The sequence below is a fragment of the Taudactylus pleione genome, unplaced genomic scaffold (assembly GCF_031769625.1).
Source record: "Taudactylus pleione unplaced genomic scaffold, aTauple2 ptg003615l, whole genome shotgun sequence".
Lineage (NCBI taxonomy): Eukaryota > Metazoa > Chordata > Amphibia > Anura > Myobatrachidae > Taudactylus > Taudactylus pleione.
Window position 1 is genome coordinate 106,881 of NW_028287951.1, and position 25,407 is coordinate 132,287.

General features: G+C 35.5%; 2 non-coding genes across 2 annotated transcripts; both read left to right on the forward strand.

Moving 5' to 3' along the window:
• Positions 1-11,607: 11,607 nt before the first annotated feature.
• Positions 11,608-11,681, forward strand: TRNAI-AAU (transfer RNA isoleucine (anticodon AAU)). The gene has a single exon. It is a non-coding gene; the product is annotated as a tRNA-Ile (tRNA).
• Positions 11,682-17,364: 5,683 nt separating this feature from the next.
• TRNAI-AAU (transfer RNA isoleucine (anticodon AAU)) lies at positions 17,365-17,438 on the forward strand. The gene has a single exon. It is a non-coding gene; the product is annotated as a tRNA-Ile (tRNA).
• The last annotated feature ends 7,969 nt before the right edge of the window (positions 17,439-25,407 follow it).

Consider the following 25,407-nt stretch of genomic DNA (forward strand, 5'->3'; position numbering starts at 1 on the left):
TTTGACTAACATCTCTCCAGTTGAAAACTGATTTGAAACAGTTTCAAAATTAGTTTGGAGTAAAGAAACCACTGAAGATGATGGGATTTATACAAAGTTTAAATATAGATAAGCTATCTTAAAATTCAACTTTAAGGAAATTGAACAAAGTTAGGTCCCACCAAGAATTGAAATCAGATTAAGCTAATAACACCAAGGTCATGTGTTCGATCCCCATACGGGCCATGTGCTTTTTTCTTGTTGTCCTACAAGAAATGCCAAGAAGGGATTTTATCCAGCGGCAAAGTGCATGAAGTGTGGGATGAATGCATTGGCTACAGTTAGCAGCCCTTGAAACTTGCTAGAGAACATCATAGACACATACATAACAGAGAATTTTTAAATCCATGTTAGGAATAAACAAAAATGTCATCCTTTGGCTGATGCAGCATTTCTCTATATGGCATACATAGAAAACTTTTTCTCAAATATAGCAATATGGCAAATCTAAGAAATGCTATGGCAAATTAATCAATCAGGACATTTATTTGGTGATTGAATCTACTATGGGGGACTAAGTTTTAAGAAGAGAAGAAGAACAGACCTTTACTCTCATTAGTGCACACTGAAGAAGAAAATTCTTAAAACCAGAATATCTTAAAACCATAGCACAAGTGATGGATCACTGCATTCTTATTGCAACTTTTCCTATTTCCAAATGTTTGACAAACATCTCTCCAGTTGAAAACTGATTTGAAACAGCTTCAAAATTAGTTTGGAGTAAAAAAACCACTGAAGATGATGGGATTTATACAAAGTTTAAATATAGATAAGCTATCCTAAAATTCAACTTTAAGGAAATTGAACAAAGTTAGGTCTCACCAAGATTTGAAATCAGAATACTGGATTCAAAGTCCAAAGTGCTCACCATTACACCATGGAACCCATTATTAGAGAGTCTTCCTCTACTCAATATTGCTGATCTTTGAAATACTGAATGCTCTCCTGTTTTAGGTACATTTGGCATTTTTGTGTTTGCTGATACTTTTATGTTTGGCCGGTTAGCTCAGTTGGTTAGAGCGTGGTGCTAATAACGCCAAGGTCATGTGTTCGATCCCCATACTGGCGATGTGCTTTTTCTTGTTGTCCTACAAGAAATGCCAAGAAGGGATTTTATCCAGCGGCAAAGTGCATGAAGTGTGGGATGAATGCATTGGCTACAGTTAGCAGCCCTTGAAACTTGCTAGAGAACATCATAGACACATACAAAACAGAGAATTTTTAAATCCATGTTAGGAATAAACAAAAATGTCATCCTTTGGCTGATGCAGCATTTCTCTATATGGCATACATAGAAAACTTTTCTCAAATATAGCAATATGGCAAATCTAAGAAATGCTAAGGCTAATTAATCAATCAGGACATTTATTTGGTGATTGAATCTACTATGGGGGACTAAGTTTTAAGAAGAGAAGAAGAACAGACCTTTACTCTCATTAGTGCACACTGAAGAAGAAAATTCTTAAAACCAGAATATCTTAAAACCATAGCACAAGTGATGGATCACTGCATTCTTATTGCAACTTTTCCTATTTCCAAATGTTTGACAAACATCTCTCCAGTTGAAAACTGATTTGAAACAGTTTCAAAATTAGTTTGGAGTAAAGAAACCACTGAAGATGATGGGATTTATACAAAGTTTAAATATAGATAAGCTATCCTAAAATTCAACTTTAAGGAAATTGAACAAAGTTAGGTCCCACCAAGATTTGAAATCAGATTACTGGATTCAAAGTCCAAAGTGCTCACCATTACACCATGGAACCCATTATTAGAGAGTCTTCCTCTACTCAATATTGCTGATCTTTGAAATACTGAATGCTCTCCTGTTTTAGGTACATTTGGCATTTTTGTGTTTGCTGACGCTTTTATGTTTGGCCGGTTTGCCCAGTTGGTTAGAGCGTGGTGCTAATAACGCCAAGGTCATGGGTTTGATCCACATACGGGCCATGTGCTTTTTCTTTTTGGCAAGAAATGCCAAGAAAGGATTTTATCCAGCGGCAAAGTGCATGAAGTGTGGGATGAATGCATTGGCTACAGTTAGCAGCCCTTGAAACTTGCTAGAGAACATCATAGACACATACAAAACAGAGAATTTTTAAATCCATGTTAGGAATAAACAAAAATGTCATCCTTTGGCTGATGCAGCATTTCTCTATATGGCATACATAGAAAACTTTTTCTCAAATATAGCAATATGGCAAATCTAAGAAATGCTAAGGCTAATTAGTCAATCAGGACATTTATTTGGTGATTGAATCTACTATGGGGGACTAAGTTTTAAGAAGAGAAGAAGAACAGACCTTTACTCTCATTAGTGCACACTGAAGAAGAAAATTCTTAAAACCAGAATATCTTAAAACCATAGCACAAGTGATGGATCACTGCATTCTTATTGCAACTTTTCCTATTTCCAAATGTTTGACAAACATCTCTCCAGTTGAAAACTGATTTGAAACAGCTTCAAAATTAGTTTGGAGTAAAAAAACCACTGAAGATGATGGGATTTATACAAAGTTTAAATATAGATAAGCTATCCTAAAATTCAACTTTAAGGAAATTGAACAAAGTTAGGTCCCACCAAGATTTGAAATCCGATTACTGGATTCAAAGTCCAAAGTGCTCACCATTACACCATTACATGGAACCCATTATTAGAGAGTCTTCCTCTACTCAATATTGCTGATCTTTGAAATACTGAATGCTCTCCTGTTTTAGGTACATTTGGCATTTTTGTGTTTGCTGATGCTTTTATGTTTGGCCGGTTTGCTCAGTTGGTTAGAGCATTGTGCTAATAATGCCAAGGTCATGTGTTCGATCCCCATATGGGCCATGTGCTTTTTCTTGTTGTCCTACAAGAAATGCCAAGAAGGGATTTTATCCAGCGGCAAAGTGCATGAAGTGTGGGATGAATGCATTGGCTACAGTTAGCAGCCCTTGAAACTTGCAAGAGAACATCATAGACACATACAAAACAGAGAATTTTTAAATCCATGTTAGGAATAAACAAAAATGTCATCCTTTGGCTGATGCAGCATTTCTCTATATGGCATACATAGAAAACTTTTTCTCAAATATAGCAATATGGCAAATCTAAGAAATGCTGTGGCAAATTAATCAATCAGGACATTTATTTGGTGATTGAATCTACTATGGGGGACTAAGTTTTATGACGAGAAGAAGAACAGACCTTTACTCTCATTAGTGCACACTGAAGAAGAAAATTCTTAAAACCAGAATATCTTAAAACCATAGCACAAGTGATGGATCACTGCATTCTTATTGCAACTTTTCCTATTTCCAAATGTTTGACAAACATCTCTCCAGTTGAAAACTGATTTGAAACAGCTTCAAAATTAGTTTGGAGTAAAAAAACCACTGAAGATGATGGGATTTATACAAAGTTTAAATATAGATAAGCTATCCTAAAATTCAACTTTAAGGAAATTGAACAAAGTTAGGTCCCACCAAGATTTGAAATCAGATTACTGGATTCAAAGTCTAAAGTGCTCACCATTACACCATGGAACCCATTATTAGAGAGTCTTCCTCTACTCAATATTGCTGATCTTTGAAATACTGAATGCTCTCCTGTTTTAGGTACATTTGGCATTTTTGTGTTTGCTGATGTTTTTATGTTTGGCCTGTTTGCTCAGTTGGTTAGAGCGTGGTGCTAATAATGCCAAGGTCATGGGTTTGATCCCCATATGGGCCATGTGCTTTTTCTTGTTGGCAAGAAATGCCAAGAAGGGATTTTATCCAGCGGCAAAGTGCATGAAGTGTGGGATGAATGCATTGGCTACAGTTAGCAGCCCTTGAAACTTGCTAGAGAACATCATAGACACATACAAAACAGAGAATTTTTAAATCCATGTTAGGAATAAACAAAAATGTCATCCTTTGGCTGATGCAGCATTTCTCTATATGGCATACATAGAAAACTTTTTCTCAAATATAGCAATATGGCAAATCTAAGAAATGCTAAGGCTAATTAATCAATCAGGACATTTATTTGGTGATTGAATCTACTATGGGGGACTAAGTTTTAAGAAGAGAAGAAGAACAGACCTTTACTCTCATTAGTGCACACTGAAGAAGAAAATTCTTAAAACCAGAATATCTTAAAACCATAGCACAAGTGATGGATCACTGCATTCTTATTGCAACTTTTCCTATTTCCAAATGTTTGACAAACATCTCTCCAGTTGAAAACTGATTTGAAACAGCTTCAAAATTAGTTTGGAGTAAAAAAACCACTGAAGATGATGGGATTTATACAAAGTTTAAATATAGATAAGCTATCCTAAAATTCAACTTTAAGGAAATTGAACAAAGTTAGGTCCCACCAAGATTTGAAATCAGATTACTGGATTCAAAGTCCAAAGTGCTCACCATTACACCATGGAACCCATTATTAGAGAGTCTTCCTCTACTCAATATTGCTGATCTTTGAAATACTGAATGTTCTCCTGTTTAAGGTACATTTGGCATTTTTGTGTTTGCTGATGCTTTTATGTTTGGCCGGTTTGCTCAGTTGGTTAGAGCGTGGTGCTAATAACGCCAAGGTCATGGGTTTGATCCCCATATGGGCCATGTGCTTTTTCTTGTTGGCAAGAAATGCCAAGAAGGGATTTTATCCAGCGGCAAAGTGCATGAAGTGTGGGATGAATGCATTGGCTACAGTTAGCAGCCCTTGAAACTTGCTAGAGAACATCATAGACACATACAAAACAGAGAATTTTTAAATCCATGTTAGGAATAAACAAAAATGTCATCCTTTGGCTGATGCAGCATTTCTCTATATGGCATACATAGAAAACTTTTTCTCAAATATAGCAATATGGCAAATCTAAGAAATGCTGTGGCAAATTAATCAATCAGGACATTTATTTGGTGATTGAATCTACTATGGGGGACTAAGTTTTAAGAAGAGAAGAAGAACAGACCTTTACTCTCATTAGTGCACACTGAAGAAGAAAATTCTTAAAACCAGAATATCTTAAAACCATAGCACAAGTGATGGATCACAGCATTCTTATTGCAACTATTCCTATTTCCAAATGTTTGACAAACATCTCTCCAGTTGAAAACTGATTTGAAACAGTTTCAAAATTAGTTTGGAGTAAAGAAACCACTGAAGATGATGGGATTTATACAAAGTTTAAATATAGATAAGCTATCCTAAAATTCAACTTTAAGGAAATTGAACAAAGTTAGGTCCCACCAAGAATTGAAATCAGATTACTGGATTCAAAGTCCAAAGTGCTCACCATTACACCATGGAACCCATTATTAGAGAGTCTTCCTCTACTCAATATTGCTGATCTTTGAAATACTGAATGTTCTCCTGTTTTAGGTACATTTGGCATTTTTGTGTTTGCTGATGCTTTTATGTTTGGCCGGTTAGCTCAGTTGGTTAGAGTGTTGTGCTAATAACACCAAGGTCATGTGTTCGATCCCCATACGGGCCATGTGCTTTTTCTTGTTGTCCTACAAGAAATGCCAAGAAGGGATTTTATCCAGCGGCAAAGTGCATGAAGTGTGGGATGAATGCATTGGCTACAGTTAGCAGCCCTTGAAACTTGCTAGAGAACATCATAGACACATACAAAACAGAGAATTTTTAAATCCTTGTTAGGAATAAACAAAAATGTCATCCTTTGGCTGATGCAGCATTTCTCTATATGGCATACATAGAAAACTTTTTCTCAAATATAGCAATATGGCAAATCTAAGAAATGCAAAGGCTAATTAATCAATCAGGAGATTTATTTGGTGATTGAATCTACTATGGGGGACTAAGTTTTAAGAAGAGAAGAAGAACAGACCTTTACTCTCATTAGTGCACACTGAAGAAGAAAATTCTTAAAACCAGAATATCTTAAAACCATAGCACAAGTGATGGATCACTGCATTCTTATTGCAACTTTTCCTAATTCCAAATGTTTGACAAACATCTCTCCAGTTGAAAACTGATTTGAAACAGCTTCAAAATTAGTTTGGAGTAAAAAAACCACTGAAGATGATGGGATTTATACAAAGTTTAAATATAGATAAGCTATCCTAAAATTCAACTTTAAGGAAATTGAACAAAGTTAGGTCTCACCAAGATTTGAAATCAGAATACTGGATTCAAAGTCCAAAGTGCTCACCATTACACCATGGAACCCATTATTAGAGAGTCTTCCTCTACTCAATATTGCTGATCTTTGAAATACTGAATGTTCTCCTGTTTTAGGTACATTTGGCATTTTTGAGTTTGATGATGTTTTTATGTTTGGCCGGTTAGCTCAGTTGGTTAGAGTGTAGCGCTAATAACGTCAAGGTCATGTGTTCGATCCCCATACGGGCCATGTGCTTTTTCTTGTTGTCCTACAAGAAATGCCAAGAAGGGATTTTATCCAGCGGCAAAGTGCATGAAGTGTGGGATGAATGCATTGGCTACAGTTAGCAGCCCTTGAAACTTGCTAGAGAACATCATAGACACATACAAAACAGAGAATTTTTAAATCCTTGTTAGGAATAAACAAAAATGTCATCCTTTGGCTGATGCAGCATTTCTCTATATGGCATACATAGAAAACTTTTTCTCAAATATAGCAATATGGCAAATCTAAGAAATGCTAAGGCTAATTAATCAATCAGGAGATTTATTTGGTGATTGAATCTACTATGGGGGACTAAGTTTTAAGAAGAGAAGAAGAACAGACCTTTACTCTCATTAGTGCACACTGAAGAAGAAAATTCTTAAAACCAGAATATCTTAAAACCATAGCACAAGTGATGGATCACTGCATTCTTATTGCAACTTTTCCTAATTCCAAATGTTTGACAAACATCTCTCCAGTTGAAAACTGATTTGAAACAGCTTCAAAATTAGTTTGGAGTAAAAAAACCACTGAAGATGATGGGATTTATACAAAGTTTAAATATAGATAAGCTATCCTAAAATTCAACTTTAAGGAAATTGAACAAAGTTAGGTCTCACCAAGATTTGAAATCAGAATACTGGATTCAAAGTCCAAAGTGCTCACCATTACACCATGGAACCCATTATTAGAGAGTCTTCCTCTACTCAATATTGCTGATCTTTGAAATACTGAATGTTCTCCTGTTTTAGGTACATTTGGCATTTTTGAGTTTGATGATGTTTTTATGTTTGGCCGGTTAGCTCAGTTGGTTAGAGTGTAGTGCTAATAACGCCAAGGTCATGTGTTCGATCCCCATATGGGCCATGTGCTTTTTCTTGTTGTCCTACAAGAAATGCCAAGAAGGGATTTTATCCAGCGGCAAAGTGCATGAAGTGTGGGATGAATGCATTGGCTACAGTTAGCAGCCCTTGAAATTTGCTAGAGAACATCATAGACACATACAAAACAGAGAATTTTTAAATCCTTGTTAGGAATAAACAAAAATGTCATCCTTTGGCTGATGCAGCATTTCTCTATATGGCATACATAGAAAACTTTTTCTCAAATATAGCAATATGGCAAATCTAAGAAATGCTAAGGCTAATTAATCAATCAGGAGATTTATTTGGTGATTGAATCTACTATGGGGGACTAAGTTTTAAGAAGAGAAGAAGAACAGACCTTTACTCTCATTAGTGCACACTGAAGAAGAAAATTCTTAAAACCAGAATATCTTAAAACCATAGCACAAGTGATGGATCACTGCATTCTTATTGCAACTTTTCCTAATTCCAAATGTTTGACAAACATCTCTCCAGTTGAAAACTGATTTGAAACAGCTTCAAAATTAGTTTGGAGTAAAAAAACCACTGAAGATGATGGGATTTATACAAAGTTTAAATATAGATAAGCTATCCTAAAATTCAACTTTAAGGAAATTGAACAAAGTTAGGTCTCACCAAGATTTGAAATCAGAATACTGGATTCAAAGTCCAAAGTGCTCACCATTACACCATGGAACCCATTATTAGAGAGTCTTCCTCTACTCAATATTGCTGATCTTTGAAATACTGAATGTTCTCCTGTTTTAGGTACATTTGGCATTTTTGAGTTTGATGATGTTTTTATGTTTGGCCGGTTAGCTCAGTTGGTTAGAGTGTAGCGCTAATAACGTCAAGGTCATGTGTTCGATCCCCATATGGGCCATGTGCTTTTTCTTGTTGTCCTACAAGAAATGCCAAGAAGGGATTTTATCCAGCGGCAAAGTGCATGAAGTGTGGGATGAATGCATTGGCTACAGTTAGCAGCCCTTGAAACTTGCTAGAGAACATCATAGACACATACAAAACAGAGAATTTTTAAATCCTTATTAGGAATAAACAAAAATGTCATCCTTTGGCTGATGCAGCATTTCTCTATATGGCATACATAGAAAACTTTTTCTCAAATATAGCAATATGGCAAATCTAAGAAATGCTAAGGCTAATTAATCAATCAGGAGATTTATTTGGTGATTGAATCTACTATGGGGGACTAAGTTTTAAGAAGAGAAGAAGAACAGACCTTTACTCTCATTAGTGCACACTGAAGAAGAAAATTCTTAAAACCAGAATATCTTAAAACCATAGCACAAGTGATGGATCACTGCATTCTTATTGCAACTTTTCCTAATTCCAAATGTTTGACAAACATCTCTCCAGTTGAAAACTGATTTGAAACAGCTTCAAAATTAGTTTGGAGTAAAAAAACCACTGAAGATGATGGGATTTATACAAAGTTTAAATATAGATAAGCTATCCTAAAATTCAACTTTAAGGAAATTGAACAAAGTTAGGTCTCACCAAGATTTGAAATCAGAATACTGGATTCAAAGTCCAAAGTGCTCACCATTACACCATGGAACCCATTATTAGAGAGTCTTCCTCTACTCAATATTGCTGATCTTTGAAATACTGAATGTTCTCCTGTTTTAGGTACATTTGGCATTTTTGAGTTTGATGATGTTTTTATGTTTGGCCGGTTAGCTCAGTTGGTTAGAGTGTAGTGCTAATAACGCCAAGGTCATGTGTTTGATCCCCATATGGGCCATGTGCTTTTTCTTGTTGTCCTACAAGAAATGCCAAGAAGGGATTTTATCCAGCGGCAAAGTGCATGAAGTGTGGGATGAATGCATTGGCTACAGTTAGCAGCCTTTGAAACTTGCTAGAGAACATCATAGACACATACAAAACAGAGAATTTTTAAATCCATGTTAGGAATAAACAAAAATGTCATCCTTTGGCTGATGCAGCATTTCTCTATATGGCATACATAGAAAACTTTTTCTCAAATATAGCAATATGGCAAATCTAAGAAAATCTATGGCAAATTAATCAATCAGGACATTTATTTGGTGATTGAATCTACTATGGGGGACTAAGTTTTAAGAAGAGAAGAAGAACAGACCTTTACTCTCATTAGTGCACACTGAAGAAGAAAATTCTTAAAACCAGAATATCTTAAAACCATAGCACAAGTGATGGATCACTGCATTCTTATTGCAACTTTTCCTATTTCCAAATGTTTGACAAACATCTCTCCAGTTGAAAACTGATTTGAAACAGCTTCAAAATTAGTTTGGAGTAAAAAAACCACTGAAGATGATGGGATTTATACAAAGTTTAAATATAGATAAGCTATCCTAAAATTCAACTTTAAGGAAATTGAACAAAGTTAGGTCCCACCAAGATTTGAAATCAGATTACTGAATTCAAAGTCCAAAGTGCTCACCATTACACCATGGAACCCAATATTAGAGAGTCTTCCTCTACTCAATATTGCTGATCTTTGAAATACTGAATGTTCTCCTGTTTTAGGTACATTTGGCATTTTTGTGTTTGCTGATGCTTTTATGTTTGGCCGGTTAGCTCAGTTGGTTAGAGTGTAGTGCTAATAACGCCAAGGTCATGTGTTCGATCCCCATATGGGCCATGTGCTTTTTCTTGTTGTCCTACAAGAAATGCCAAGAAGGGATTTTATCCAGCGGCAAAGTGCATGAAGTGTGGGATGAATGCATTGGCTACAGTTAGCAGCCCTTGAAACTTGCTAGAGAACATCATAGACACATACAAAACAGAGAATTTTTAAATCCTTGTTAGGAATAAACAAAAATGTCATCCTTTGGCTGATGCAGCATTTCTCTATATGGCATACATAGAAAACTTTTTCTCAAATATAGCAATATGGCAAATCTAAGAAATGCTAAGGCTAATTAATCAATCAGGAGATTTATTTGGTGATTGAATCTACTATGGGGGACTAAGTTTTAAGAAGAGAAGAACAGACCTTTACTCTCATTAGTGCACACTGAAGAAGAAAATTCTTAAAACCAGAATATCTTAAAACCATAGCACAAGTGATGGATCACTGCATTCTTATTGCAACTTTTCCTAATTCCAAATGTTTGACAAACATCTCTCCAGTTGAAAACTGATTTGAAACAGCTTCAAAATTAGTTTGGAGTAAAAAAACCACTGAAGATGATGGGATTTATACAAAGTTTAAATATAGATAAGCTATCCTAAAATTCAACTTTAAGGAAATTGAACAAAGTTAGGTCTCACCAAGATTTGAAATCAGAATACTGGATTCAAAGTCCAAAGTGCTCACCATTACACCATGGAACCCATTATTAGAGAGTCTTCCTCTACTCAATATTGCTGATCTTTGAAATACTGAATGTTCTCCTGTTTTAGGTACATTTGGCATTTTTGAGTTTGATGATGTTTTTATGTTTGGCCGGTTAGCTCAGTTGGTTAGAATGTAGTGCTAATAACGCCAAGGTCATGTGTTCGATCCCCATATGGGCCATGTGCTTTTTCTTATTGTCCTACAAGAAATGCCAAGAAGGGATTTTATCCAGCGGCAAAGTGCATGAAGTGTGGGATGAATGCATTGGCTACAGTTAGCAGCCCTTGAAACTTGCTAGAGAACATCATAGACACATACAAAACAGAGAATTTTTAAATCCATGTTAGGAATAAACAAAAATGTCATCCTTTGGCTGATGCAGCATTTCTCTATATGGCATACATAGAAAACTTTTTCTCAAATATAGCAATATGGCAAATCTAAGAAAATCTATGGCAAATTAATCAATCAGGACATTTATTTGGTGATTGAATCTACTATGGGGGACTAAGTTTTAAGACGAGAAGAAGAACAGACCTTTACTCTCATTAGTGCACACTGAAGAAGAAAATTCTTAAAACCAGAATATTTTAAAACCATAGCACAAGTGATCGATCACTGCATTCTTATTGCAACTTTTCCTATTTCCAAATGTTTGACAAACATCTCTCCAGTTGAAAACTGATTTGAAACAGCTTCAAAATTAGTTTGGAGTAAAGAAACCACTGAAGATGATGGGATTTATACAAAGTTTAAATATAGATAAGCTATCCTAAAATTCAACTTTAAGGAAATTGAACAAAGTTAGGTCCCACAAAGATTTGAAATCTGATTACTGGATTCAAAGTCCAAAGTGCTCACCATTACACCATGGAACCCATTATTAGAGAGTCTTCCTCTACTCAATATTGCTGATCTTTGAAATACTGAATGTTCTCCTGTTTTAGGTACATTTGGCATTTTTCTGTTTGCTGATGCTTTTATGTTTGGCCGGTTAGCTCAGTTGGTTAGAGCGTGGTGCTAATAACGCCAAGGTCATGTGTTCGATCCCCATATGGGCCATGTGCTTTTTCTTGTTGTCCTACAAGAAATGCCAAGAAGGGATTTTATCCAGCGGCAAAGTGCATGAAGTGTGGGATGAATGCATTGGCTACAGTTAGCAGCCCTTGAAACTTGCTAGAGAACATCATAGACACATAAATAACAGAGAATTTTTAAATCCATGTTAGGAATAAACAAAAATGTCATCCTTTGGCTGATGCAGCATTTCTCTATATGGCATACATAGAAAACTTTTTCTCAAATATAGCAATATGGCAAATCTAAGAAATGCTATGGCAAATTAATCAATCAGGACATTTATTTGGTGATTGAATCTACTATGGGGGACTAAGTTTTAAGAAGAGAAGAAGAACAGACCTTTACTCTCATTAGTGCACACTGAAGAAGAAAATTCTTAAAACCAGAATATCTTAAAACCATAGCACAAGTGATGGATCACAGCATTCTTATTGCAACTATTCCTATTTCCAAATGTTTGACAAACATCTCTCCAGTTGAAAACTGATTTGAAACAGCTTCAAAATTAGTTTGGAGTAAAGAAACCACTGAAGATGATGGGATTTATACAAAGTTTAAATATAGATAAGCTATCCTAAAATTCAACTTTAAGGAAATTGAACAAAGTTAGGTCCCACCAAGAATTGAAATCAGATTACTGGATTCAAAGTCCAAAGTGCTCACCATTACACCATGGAACCCATTATTAGAGAGTCTTCCTCTACTCAATATTGCTGATCTTTGAAATACTGAATGTTCTCCTGTTTTAGGTACATTTGGCATTTTTGTGAATGCTGATGCTTTTATGTTTGGCCGGTTAGCTCAGTTGGTTAGAGCGTTTTGCTAATAATGCCATGGTCATGTGTTCGATCCCCATATGGGCCATGTGCTTTTTCTTGTTGTCCTACAAGAAATGCCAAGAAGGGATTTTATCCAGCGGCAAAGTGCATGAAGTGTGGGATGAATGCATTGGCTACAGTTAGCAGCCCTTGAAACTTGCTAGAGAACATCATAGACACATACAAAACAGAGAATTTTTAAATCCTTGTTAGGAATAAACAAAAATGTCATCCTTTGGCTGATGCAGCATTTCTCTATATGGCATACATAGAAAACTTTTTCTCAAATATAGCAATATGGCAAATCTAAGAAATGCTAAGGCTAATTAATCAATCAGGACATTTATTTGGTGATTGAATCTACTATGGGGGACTAAGTTTCAAGAAGAGAAGAAGAACAGACCTTTACTCTCATTAGTGCACACTGAAGAAGAAAATTCTTAAAACCAGAATATCTTAAAACCATAGCACAAGTGATGGATCACTGCATTCTTATTGCAACTTTTCCTAATTCCAAATGTTTGACAAACATCTCTCCAGTTGAAAACTGATTTGATTTTATCCAGCGGCAAAGTGCATGAAGTGTGGGATAAATGCATTGGCTACAGTTAGCAGCCCTTGAAACTTGCTAGAGAACATCATAGACACATACATAACAGAGAATTTTTAAATCCATGTTAGGAATAAACAAAAATGTCATCCTTTGGCTGATGCAGCATTTCTCTATATGGCATACATAGAAAACTTTTTCTCAAATATAGCAATATGGCAAATCTAAGAAATGCTATGGCAAATTAATCAATCAGGACATTTATTTGGTGATTGAATCTACTATGGGGGACTAAGTTTCAAGAAGAGAAGAAGAACAGACCTTTACTCTCATTAGTGCACACTGAAGAAGAAAATTCTTAAAACCAGAATATCTTAAAACCATAGCACAAGTGATGGATCACAGCATTCTTATTGCAACTATTCCTATTTCCAAATGTTTGACAAACATCTCTCCAGTTGAAAACTGATTTGAAACAGTTTCAAAATTAGTTTGGAGTAAAGAAACCACTGAAGATGATTGGATTTATACAAAGTTTAAATATAGATAAGCTATCCTAAAATTCAACTTTAAGGAAATTGAACAAAGTTAGGTCCCACCAAGATTTGAAATCCGATTACTGGATTCAAAGTCCAAAGTGCTCACCATTACACCATGGAACCCATTATTAGAGAGTCTTCTTCTACTCAATATTGCTGATCTTTGAAATACTGAATGTTCTCCTGTTTTAGGTATATTTGGCATTTTTGTGTTTGTGAATGCTTTTATGTTTGGCCGGTTAGCTCAGTTGGTTAGAGCATTGTGCTAATAATGCCAAGGTCATGTGTTCGATCCCCATATGGGCCATGTGCTTTTTCTTGTTGTCCTACAAGAAATGCCAAGAAGGGATTTTATCCAGCGGCAAAGTGCATGAAGTGTGGGATGAATGCATTGGCTACAGTTAGCAGCCCTTGAAACTTGCTAGAGAACATCATAGACACATACATAACAGAGAATTTTTAAATCCATGTTAGGAATAAACAAAAATGTCATCCTTTGGCTGATGCAGCATTTCTCTATATGGCATACATAGAAAACTTTTTCTCAAATATAGCAATATGGCAAATCTAAGAAATGCTAAGGCTAATTAATCAATCAGGAGATTTATTTGGTGATTGAATCTACTATGGGGGACTAAGTTTTAAGAAGAGAAGAAGAACAGACCTTTACTCTCATTAGTGCACACTGAAGAAGAAAATTCTTAAAACCAGAATATCTTAAAACCATAGCACAAGTGATGGATCACTGCATTCTTATTGCAACTTTTCCTAATTCCAAATGTTTGACAAACATCTCTCCAGTTGAAAACTGATTTGAAACAGCTTCAAAATTAGTTTGGAGTAAAAAAACCACTGAAGATGATGGGATTTATACAAAGTTTAAATATAGATAAGCTATCCTAAAATTCAACTTTAAGGAAATTGAACAAAGTTAGGTCTCACCAAGATTTGAAATCAGAATACTGGATTCAAAGTCCAAAGTGCTCACCATTACACCATGGAACCCATTATTAGAGAGTCTTCCTCTACTCAATATTGCTGATCTTTGAAATACTGAATGTTCTCCTGTTTTAGGTACATTTGGCATTTTTGAGTTTGATGATGTTTTTATGTTTGGCCGGTTAGCTCAGTTGGTTAGAGTGTAGTGCTAATAACGCCAAGGTCATGTGTTCGATCCCCATATGGGCCATGTGCTTTTTCTTGTTGTCCTACAAGAAATGCCAAGAAGGGATTTTATCCAGCGGCAAAGTGCATGAAGTGTGGGATGAATGCATTGGCTACAGTTAGCAGCCCTTGAAACTTGCTAGAGAACATCATAGATACATACAAAACAGAGAATTTTTAAATCCATGTTAGGAATAAACAAAAATGTCATCCTTTGGCTGATGCAGCATTTCTCTATATGGCATACATAGAAAACTTTTTCTCAAATATAGCAATATGGCAAATCTAAGAAAATCTATGGCAAATTAATCAATCAGGACATTTATTTGGTGATTGAATCTACTATGGGGGACTAAGTTTTAAGACGAGAAGAAGAACAGACCTTTACTCTCATTAGTGCACACTGAAGAAGAAAATTCTTAAAACCAGAATATCTTAAGACCATAGCACAAGTGATGGATCACTGCATTCTTATTGCAACTTTTCCTATTTCCAAATGTTTGACAAACATCTCTCCAGTTGAAAACTGATTTGAAACAGCTTCAAAATTAGTTTGGAGTAAAAAAACCACTGAAGATGATGGGATTTATACAAAGTTTAAATATAGATAAGCTATCCTAAAATTCAACTTTAAGGAAATTGAACAAAGTTAGGTCCCACCAAGATTTGAAATCAGATTACTGAATTCAAAGTCCAAAGTGCTCACCATTACACCATGGAACCCAATATTAGAGAGTCTTCCTCTACTCAATATTGCTGATCTTTGAAATACTGAATGTTCTCCTGTTTTAGGTACATTTGGCATTTTTGTGTTTGCTGATGCTTTTATGTTTGGCCGGTTAGCTCAGTTGGTTAGAGTGTAGTGCTAATAACGCCAAGGTCATGTGTTCGATCCCCATATGGGCCATGTGCTTTTTCTTGTTGTCCTACAAGAAATGCCAAGAAGGGATTTTATCCAGCGGCAAAGTGCATGAAGTGTGGGATGAATGCATTGGCTACAGTTAGCAGCCCTTGAAACTTGCTAGAGAACATCATAGACACATACAAAACAGAGAATTTTTAAATCCTTGTTAGGAATAAACAAAAATGTCATCCTTTGGCTGATGCAGCATTTCTCTATATGGCATACATAGAAAACTTTTTCTCAAATATAGCAATATGGCAAATCTAAGAAATGCTAAGGCTAATTAATCAATCAGGAGATTTATTTGGTGATTGAATCTACTATGGGGGACTAAGTTTTAAGAAGAGAAGAACAGACCTTTACTCTCATTAGTGCACACTGAAGAAGAAAATTCTTAAAACCAGAATATCTTAAAACCATAGCACAAGTGATGGATCACTGCATTCTTATTGCAACTTTTCCTAATTCCAAATGTTTGACAAACATCTCTCCAGTTGAAAACTGATTTGAAACAGCTTCAAAATTAGTTTGGAGTAAAAAAACCACTGAAGATGATGGGATTTATACAAAGTTTAAATATAGATAAGCTATCCTAAAATTCAACTTTAAGGAAATTGAACAAAGTTAGGTCTCACCAAGATTTGAAATCAGAATACTGGATTCAAAGTCCAAAGTGCTCACCATTACACCATGGAACCCATTATTAGAGAGTCTTCCTCTACTCAATATTGCTGATCTTTGAAATACTGAATGTTCTCCTGTTTTAGGTACATTTGGCATTTTTGAGTTTGATGATGTTTTTATGTTTGGCCGGTTAGCTCAGTTGGTTAGAATGTAGTGCTAATAACGCCAAGGTCATGTGTTCGATCCCCATATGGGCCATGTGCTTTTTCTTATTGTCCTACAAGAAATGCCAAGAAGGGATTTTATCCAGCGGCAAAGTGCATGAAGTGTGGGATGAATGCATTGGCTACAGTTAGCAGCCCTTGAAACTTGCTAGAGAACATCATAGACACATACAAAACAGAGAATTTTTAAATCCATGTTAGGAATAAACAAAAATGTCATCCTTTGGCTGATGCAGCATTTCTCTATATGGCATACATAGAAAACTTTTTCTCAAATATAGCAATATGGCAAATCTAAGAAAATCTATGGCAAATTAATCAATCAGGACATTTATTTGGTGATTGAATCTACTATGGGGGACTAAGTTTTAAGACGAGAAGAAGAACAGACCTTTACTCTCATTAGTGCACACTGAAGAAGAAAATTCTTAAAACCAGAATATTTTAAAACCATAGCACAAGTGATCGATCACTGCATTCTTATTGCAACTTTTCCTATTTCCAAATGTTTGACAAACATCTCTCCAGTTGAAAACTGATTTGAAACAGCTTCAAAATTAGTTTGGAGTAAAGAAACCACTGAAGATGATGGGATTTATACAAAGTTTAAATATAGATAAGCTATCCTAAAATTCAACTTTAAGGAAATTGAACAAAGTTAGGTCCCACAAAGATTTGAAATCCGATTACTGGATTCAAAGTCCAAAGTGCTCACCATTACACCATGGAACCCATTATTAGAGAGTCTTCCTCTACTCAATATTGCTGATCTTTGAAATACTGAATGTTCTCCTGTTTTAGGTACATTTGGCATTTTTGTGTTTGCTGATGCTTTTATGTTTGGCCGGTTAGCTCAGTTGGTTAGAGCGTGGTGCTAATAACGCCAAGGTCATGTGTTCGATCCCCATATGGGCCATGTGCTTTTTCTTGTTGTCCTACAAGAAATGCCAAGAAGGGATTTTATCCAGCGGCAAAGTGCATGAAGTGTGGGATGAATGCATTGGCTACAGTTAGCAGCCCTTGAAACTTGCTAGAGAACATCATAGACACATAAATAACAGAGAATTTTTAAATCCATGTTAGGAATAAACAAAAATGTCATCCTTTGGCTGATGCAGCATTTCTCTATATGGCATACATAGAAAACTTTTTCTCAAATATAGCAATATGGCAAATCTAAGAAATGCTATGGCAAATTAATCAATCAGGACATTTATTTGGTGATTGAATCTACTATGGGGGACTAAGTTTTAAGAAGAGAAGAAGAACAGACCTTTACTCTCATTAGTGCACACTGAAGAAGAAAATTCTTAAAACCAGAATATCTTAAAACCATAGCACAAGTGATGGATCACAGCATTCTTATTGCAACTATTCCTATTTCCAAATGTTTGACAAACATCTCTCCAGTTGAAAACTGATTTGAAACAGCTTCAAAATTAGTTTGGAGTAAAGAAACCACTGAAGATGATGGGATTTATACAAAGTTTAAATATAGATAAGCTATCCTAAAATTCAACTTTAAGGAAATTGAACAAAGTTAGGTCCCACCAAGAATTGAAATCAGATTACTGGATTCAAAGTCCAAAGTGCTCACCATTACACCATGGAACCCATTATTAGAGAGTCTTCCTCTACTCAATATTGCTGATCTTTGAAATACTGAATGTTCTCCTGTTTTAGGTACATTTGGCATTTTTGTGAATGCTGATGCTTTTATGTTTGGCCGGTTAGCTCAGTTGGTTAGAGCGTTTTGCTAATAATGCCATGGTCATGTGTTCGATCCCCATATGGGCCATGTGCTTTTTCTTGTTGTCCTACAAGAAATGCCAAGAAGGGATTTTATCCAGCGGCAAAGTGCATGAAGTGTGGGATGAATGCATTGGCTACAGTTAGCAGCCCTTGAAACTTGCTAGAGAACATCATAGACACATACAAAACAGAGAATTTTTAAATCCTTGTTGGGAATAAACAAAAATGTCATCCTTTGGCTGATGCAGCATTTCTCTATATGGCATACATAGAAAACTTTTTCTCAAATATAGCAATATGGCAAATCTAAGAAATGCTAAGGCTAATTAATCAATCAGGACATTTATTTGGTGATTGAATCTACTATGGGGGACTAAGTTTCAAGAAGAGAAGAAGAACAGACCTTTACTCTCATTAGTGCACACTGAAGAAGAAAATTCTTAAAACCAGAATATCTTAAAACCATAGCACAAGTGATGGATCACTGCATTCTTATTGCAACTTTTCCTAATTCCAAATGTTTGACAAACATCTCTCCAGTTGAAAACTGATTTGATTTTATCCAGCGGCAAAGTGCATGAAGTGTGGGATAAATGCATTGGCTACAGTTAGCAGCCCTTGAAACTTGCTAGAGAACATCATAGACACATACATAACAGAGAATTTTTAAATCCATGTTAGGAATAAACAAAAATGTCATCCTTTGGCTGATGCAGCATTTCTCTATATGGCATACATAGAAAACTTTTTCTCAAATATAGCAATATGGCAAATCTAAGAAATGCTATGGCAAATTAATCAATCAGGACATTTATTTGGTGATTGAATCTACTATGGGGGACTAAGTTTCAAGAAGAGAAGAAGAACAGACCTTTACTCTCATTAGTGCACACTGAAGAAGAAAATTCTTAAAACCAGAATATCTTAAAACCATAGCACAAGTGATGGATCACAGCATTCTTATTGCAACTATTCCTATTTCCAAATGTTTGACAAACATCTCTCCAGTTGAAAACTGATTTGAAACAGTTTCAAAATTAGTTTGGAGTAAAGAAACCACTGAAGATGATTGGATTTATACAAAGTTTAAATATAGATAAGCTATCCTAAAATTCAACTTTAAGGAAATTGAACAAAGTTAGGTCCCACCAAGATTTGAAATCCGATTACTGGATTCAAAGTCCAAAGTGCTCACCATTACACCATGGAACCCATTATTAGAGAGTCTTCTTCTACTCAATATTGCTGATCTTTGAAATACTGAATGTTCTCCTGTTTTAGGTACATTTGGCATTTTTGTGTTTGTGAATGCTTTTATGTTTGGCCGGTTAGCTCAGTTGGTTAGAGCATTGTGCTAATAATGCCAAGGTCATGTGTTCGATCCCCATATGGGCCATGTGCTTTTTCTTGTTGTCCTACAAGAAATGCCAAGAAGGGATTTTATCCAGCGGCAAAGTGCATGAAGTGTGGGATGAATGCATTGGCTACAGTTAGCAGCCCTTGAAACTTGCTAGAGAACATCATAGACACATACATAACAGAGAATTTTTAAATCCATGTTAGGAATAAACAAAAATGTCATCCTTTGGCTGATGCAGCATTTCTCTATATGGCATACATAGAAAACTTTTTCTCAAATATAGCAATATGGCAAATCTAAGAAATGCTAAGGCTAATTAATCAATCAGGAGATTTATTTGGTGATTGAATCTACTATGGGGGACTAAGTTTTAAGAAGAGAAGAAGAACAGACCTTTACTCTCATTAGTGCACACTGAAGAAGAAAATTCTTAAAACCAGAATATCTTAAAACCATAGCACAAGTGATGGATCACTGCATTCTTATTGCAACTTTTCCTAATTCCAAATGTTTGACAAACATCTCTCCAGTTGAAAACTGATTTGAAACAGCTTCAAAATTAGTTTGGAGTAAAAAAACCACTGAAGATGATGGGATTTATACAAAGTTTAAATATAGATAAGCTATCCTAAAATTCAACTTTAAGGAAATTGAACAAAGTTAGGTCTCACCAAGATTTGAAATCAGAATACTGGATTCAAAGTCCAAAGTGCTCACCATTACACCATGGAACCCATTATTAGAGAGTCTTCCTCTACTCAATATTGCTGATCTTTGAAATACTGAATGTTCTCCTGTTTTAGGTACATTTGGCATTTTTGAGTTTGATGATGTTTTTATGTTTGGCCGGTTAGCTCAGTTGGTTAGAGTGTAGTGCTAATAACGCCAAGGTCATGTGTTCGATCCCCATATGGGCCATGTGCTTTTTCTTGTTGTCCTACAAGAAATGCCAAGAAGGGATTTTATCCAGCGGCAAAGTGCATGAAGTGTGGGATGAATGCATTGGCTACAGTTAGCAGCCCTTGAAACTTGCTAGAGAACATCATAGACACATACAAAACAGAGAATTTTTAAATCCATGTTAGGAATAAACAAAAATGTCATCCTTTGGCTGATGCAGCATTTCTCTATATGGCATACATAGAAAACTTTTTCTCAAATATAGCAATATGGCAAATCTAAGAAAATCTATGGCAAATTAATCAATCAGGACATTTATTTGGTGATTGAATCTACTATGGGGGACTAAGTTTTAAGACGAGAAGAAGAACAGACCTTTACTCTCATTAGTGCACACTGAAGAAGAAAATTCTTAAAACCAGAATATCTTAAGACCATAGCACAAGTGATGGATCACTGCATTCTTATTGCAACTTTTCCTATTTCCAAATGTTTGACAAACATCTCTCCAGTTGAAAACTGATTTGAAACAGCTTCAAAATTAGTTTGGAGTAAAAAAACCACTGAAGATGATGGGATTTATACAAAGTTTAAATATAGATAAGCTATCCTAAAATTCAACTTTAAGGAAATTGAACAAAGTTAGGTCCCACCAAGATTTGAAATCAGATTACTGAATTCAAAGTCCAAAGTGCTCACCATTACACCATGGAACCCAATATTAGAGAGTCTTCCTCTACTCAATATTGCTGATCTTTGAAATACTGAATGTTCTCCTGTTTTAGGTACATTTGGCATTTTTGTGTTTGCTGATGCTTTTATGTTTGGCCGGTTAGCTCAGTTGGTTAGAGTGTAGTGCTAATAACGCCAAGGTCATGTGTTCGATCCCCATATGGGCCATGTGCTTTTTCTTGTTGTCCTACAAGAAATGCCAAGAAGGGATTTTATCCAGCGGCAAAGTGCATGAAGTGTGGGATGAATGCATTGGCTACAGTTAGCAGCCCTTGAAACTTGCTAGAGAACATCATAGACACATACAAAACAGAGAATTTTTAAATCCTTGTTAGGAATAAACAAAAATGTCATCCTTTGGCTGATGCAGCATTTCTCTATATGGCATACATAGAAAACTTTTTCTCAAATATAGCAATATGGCAAATCTAAGAAATGCTAAGGCTAATTAATCAATCAGGAGATTTATTTGGTGATTGAATCTACTATGGGGGACTAAGTTTTAAGAAGAGAAGAACAGACCTTTACTCTCATTAGTGCACACTGAAGAAGAAAATTCTTAAAACCAGAATATCTTAAAACCATAGCACAAGTGATGGATCACTGCATTCTTATTGCAACTTTTCCTAATTCCAAATGTTTGACAAACATCTCTCCAGTTGAAAACTGATTTGAAACAGCTTCAAAATTAGTTTGGAGTAAAAAAACCACTGAAGATGATGGGATTTATACAAAGTTTAAATATAGATAAGCTATCCTAAAATTCAACTTTAAGGAAATTGAACAAAGTTAGGTCCCACCAAGAATTGAAATCAGATTACTGGATTCAAAGTCCAAAGTGCTCACCATTACACCATGGAACCCATTATTAGAGAGTCTTCCTCTACTCAATATTGCTGATCTTTGAAATACTGAATGTTCTCCTGTTTTAGGTACATTTGGCATTTTTGTGAATGCTGATGCTTTTATGTTTGGCCGGTTAGCTCAGTTGGTTAGAGCGTTTTGCTAATAATGCCATGGTCATGTGTTCGATCCCCATATGGGCCATGTGCTTTTTCTTGTTGTCCTACAAGAAATGCCAAGAAGGGATTTTATCCAGCGGCAAAGTGCATGAAGTGTGGGATGAATGCATTGGCTACAGTTAGCAGCCCTTGAAACTTGCTAGAGAACATCATAGACACATACAAAACAGAGAATTTTTAAATCCTTGTTGGGAATAAACAAAAATGTCATCCTTTGGCTGATGCAGCATTTCTCTATATGGCATACATAGAAAACTTTTTCTCAAATATAGCAATATGGCAAATCTAAGAAATGCTAAGGCTAATTAATCAATCAGGACATTTATTTGGTGATTGAATCTACTATGGGGGACTAAGTTTCAAGAAGAGAAGAAGAACAGACCTTTACTCTCATTAGTGCACACTGAAGAAGAAAATTCTTAAAACCAGAATATCTTAAAACCATAGCACAAGTGATGGATCACTGCATTCTTATTGCAACTTTTCCTAATTCCAAATGTTTGACAAACATCTCTCCAGTTGAAAACTGATTTGATTTTATCCAGCGGCAAAGTGCATGAAGTGTGGGATAAATGCATTGGCTACAGTTAGCAGCCCTTGAAACTTGCTAGAGAACATCATAGACACATACATAACAGAGAATTTTTAAATCCATGTTAGGAATAAACAAAAATGTCATCCTTTGGCTGATGCAGCATTTCTCTATATGGCATACATAGAAAACTTTTTCTCAAATATAGCAATATGGCAAATCTAAGAAATGCTATGGCAAATTAATCAATCAGGACATTTATTTGGTGATTGAATCTACTATGGGGGACTAAGTTTCAAGAAGAGAAGAAGAACAGACCTTTACTCTCATTAGTGCACACTGAAGAAGAAAATTCTTAAAACCAGAATATCTTAAAACCATAGCACAAGTGATGGATCACAGCATTCTTATTGCAACTATTCCTATTTCCAAATGTTTGACAAACATCTCTCCAGTTGAAAACTGATTTGAAACAGTTTCAAAATTAGTTTGGAGTAAAGAAACCACTGAAGATGATTGGATTTATACAAAGTTTAAATATAGATAAGCTATCCTAAAATTCAACTTTAAGGAAATTGAACAAAGTTAGGTCCCACCAAGATTTGAAATCCGATTACTGGATTCAAAGTCCAAAGTGCTCACCATTACACCATGGAACCCATTATTAGAGAGTCTTCTTCTACTCAATATTGCTGATCTTTGAAATACTGAATGTTCTCCTGTTTTAGGTACATTTGGCATTTTTGTGTTTGTGAATGCTTTTATGTTTGGCCGGTTAGCTCAGTTGGTTAGAGCATTGTGCTAATAATGCCAAGGTCATGTGTTCGATCCCCATATGGGCCATGTGCTTTTTCTTGTTGTCCTACAAGAAATGCCAAGAAGGGATTTTATCCAGCGGCAAAGTGCATGAAGTGTGGGATGAATGCATTGGCTACAGTTAGCAGCCCTTGAAACTTGCTAGAGAACATCATAGACACATACATAACAGAGAATTTTTAAATCCATGTTAGGAATAAACAAAAATGTCATCCTTTGGCTGATGCAGCATTTCTCTATATGGCATACATAGAAAACTTTTTCTCAAATATAGCAATATGGCAAATCTAAGAAATGCTAAGGCTAATTAATCAATCAGGAGATTTATTTGGTGATTGAATCTACTATGGGGGACTAAGTTTTAAGAAGAGAAGAAGAACAGACCTTTACTCTCATTAGTGCACACTGAAGAAGAAAATTCTTAAAACCAGAATATCTTAAAACCATAGCACAAGTGATGGATCACTGCATTCTTATTGCAACTTTTCCTAATTCCAAATGTTTGACAAACATCTCTCCAGTTGAAAACTGATTTGAAACAGCTTCAAAATTAGTTTGGAGTAAAAAAACCACTGAAGATGATGGGATTTATACAAAGTTTAAATATAGATAAGCTATCCTAAAATTCAACTTTAAGGAAATTGAACAAAGTTAGGTCTCACCAAGATTTGAAATCAGAATACTGGATTCAAAGTCCAAAGTGCTCACCATTACACCATGGAACCCATTATTAGAGAGTCTTCCTCTACTCAATATTGCTGATCTTTGAAATACTGAATGTTCTCCTGTTTTAGGTACATTTGGCATTTTTGAGTTTGATGATGTTTTTATGTTTGGCCGGTTAGCTCAGTTGGTTAGAGTGTAGTGCTAATAACGCCAAGGTCATGTGTTCGATCCCCATATGGGCCATGTGCTTTTTCTTGTTGTCCTACAAGAAATGCCAAGAAGGGATTTTATCCAGCGGCAAAGTGCATGAAGTGTGGGATGAATGCATTGGCTACAGTTAGCAGCCCTTGAAACTTGCTAGAGAACATCATAGACACATACAAAACAGAGAATTTTTAAATCCATGTTAGGAATAAACAAAAATGTCATCCTTTGGCTGATGCAGCATTTCTCTATATGGCATACATAGAAAACTTTTTCTCAAATATAGCAATATGGCAAATCTAAGAAATGCTAAGGCTAATTAATCAATCAGGAGATTTATTTGGTGATTGAATCTACTATGGGGGACTAAGTTTTAAGAAGAGAAGAAGAACAGACCTTTACTCTCATTAGTGCACACTGAAGAAGAAAATTCTTAAAACCAGAATATCTTAAAACCATAGCACAAGTGATGGATCACTGCATTCTTATTGCAACTTTTCCTAATTCCAAATGTTTGACAAACATCTCTCCAGTTGAAAACTGATTTGAAACAGCTTCAAAATTAGTTTGGAGTAAAAAAACCACTGAAGATGATGGGATTTATACAAAGTTTAAATATAGATAAGCTATCCTAAAATTCAACTTTAAGGAAATTGAACAAAGTTAGGTCTCACCAAGATTTGAAATCAGAATACTGAATTCAAAGTCCAAAGTGCTCACCATTACACCATGGAACCCAATATTAGAGAGTCTTCCTCTACTCAATATTGCTGATCTTTGAAATACTGAATGTTCTCCTGTTTTAGGTACATTTGGCATTTTTGAGTTTGATGATGTTTTTATGTTTGGCCGGTTAGCTCAGTTGGTTAGAATGTAGTGCTAATAACGCCAAGGTCATGTG